Below are 1,662 nucleotides of genomic sequence, written 5' to 3' on the forward strand. Positions count from 1 at the left end.
CCATACAGAGCCCTATCGATGTGTTGATGTAGGCTAAGGGCCCTATTACATGGAGTGAAAATCAACAGAATCAGACCAATATCCCTCTGTGTAATAATGCTAACAATCAGCCAAAGAGCTTATTATCAGCTGATTGTTGTCTTTTGGCAGGATTACAAATCATCAGCCACCGATCACACATTGCTACATGTTATAGGGAGCGCAGCTGACAGCTGATGATAGTGTACATAAAATAGTAAAGTTATATTACTTATCTGCCTTTTGGCTAAGATCATGTGTACTATCTGTTCTTATCAGTTTAATATCTGATATGTCCCCTATCTGAGGACCATATATTAAATAGATTTTTAGAACAGTATTGACCTGGTATTGCAGTACTTCCAGGTTCAGTGCAAAAAAAAAAAAAAAAAAGCCTAGTGTGCTACAGCTGCAGTGATCATTGAATGTTTTCAAAGACTCTGATGAGTACAAGCATATTCCCCCAATCCCTCTAGAGTCCCCCTCCTACCCACCTTCCCTTCTCTCCAACTATTCCCTCCCCTTCTTCCTCTCAGTTGTCTCTCTCCCCCACAATTGCTACGGGTTAACGACTTAGACTTGGCAACAGCTATCCAGTTGAGACTTGAGTCATTGGTCGTGGTTCACATCCGGTACCCTTCCACATTGGAAAGTGATAGAGCCTTAGAGAAAAATGAATAAAAGACTATTATTTACTCGCCTTTGCTCTCTGCCTCCTAACAATGAGCCTTTTTGTAACTCTGTTGTTTCTTTGTCCCCCCTTCAGCTCCCACAAATATGCTATGTTTTGTTTTGCTTAAGTGGCAGTTGCTTAGACATGTTTAAATAATAATGATAATGAATAATAATACTTTAACCCCTTAGTGACCACCGAGCTGCCTTTTCACGGCGGTCACTAATGGGCTTTATTCCGATACATCAGCCTTTTAGTGGCGTATGTATCGGAATGCTCTGCCGCCCCCCTCTGCGGCGGTAGAGCGCTGCATGACGGCGGCATCTAACATGTTCCGGTGGGATACTCACGTGATCGGAGGTCCCGCGGCGCCGTCTGGTCCCCGATGGTCTCTATGGTAATCCCGGGGGTCTGTTGAAGGCCCTCAGGCTTACTATGGAGGTGCCAATATGCTGACAGGCATGATTGAACAGATTGCTTGTCAGCATGATGTATAATACAATACACTGCAATACAGTAGTAGTGCAGTGTATTGTATCAGTGATCAAAGATCACTGGTGTAAAAGTAAACAAAAAAATGCACCAAAACACAAAGCTCCCCACAGACTTCCCCCCATAGTAAAAATGCATTACATTCCCTATACACAAAAAAAAGTTACATAAAACAGATCAAAAACACAAATCCTATACATAATTGGCATTGCCACGTCCGTAACTACCCAATCTCAAAAACTATATCAATAATTATATTGCACGACACACGCTGTGAAAAAAAACCAGTACCAGAATAGCTGTATTTTATCAATCCGCTTTAGAAAATACGTCATAAAAGTGATCAAAAAGTCACATATATGTATGGTATCAATAGAAACTACACATCTTCCCGCAAAAAACAAGCCCAAAAGCCCAAAACCAGCAAACAGACAGTTTTTGTGTTTTTTTGCTAGGAAGATAGTTTCTATTGCACCAAA

General features: G+C 41.3%; 1 pseudogene; it reads left to right on the forward strand.

Moving 5' to 3' along the window:
• The first annotated feature begins 245 nt into the window (after positions 1 to 245).
• LOC138781875 (U2 spliceosomal RNA) lies at positions 246 to 400 on the forward strand (annotated as a pseudogene).
• The last annotated feature ends 1,262 nt before the right edge of the window (positions 401 to 1,662 follow it).

Source organism: Dendropsophus ebraccatus, chromosome 1, assembly GCF_027789765.1.
Source record: "Dendropsophus ebraccatus isolate aDenEbr1 chromosome 1, aDenEbr1.pat, whole genome shotgun sequence".
Classification (NCBI taxonomy): domain Eukaryota; kingdom Metazoa; phylum Chordata; class Amphibia; order Anura; family Hylidae; genus Dendropsophus; species Dendropsophus ebraccatus.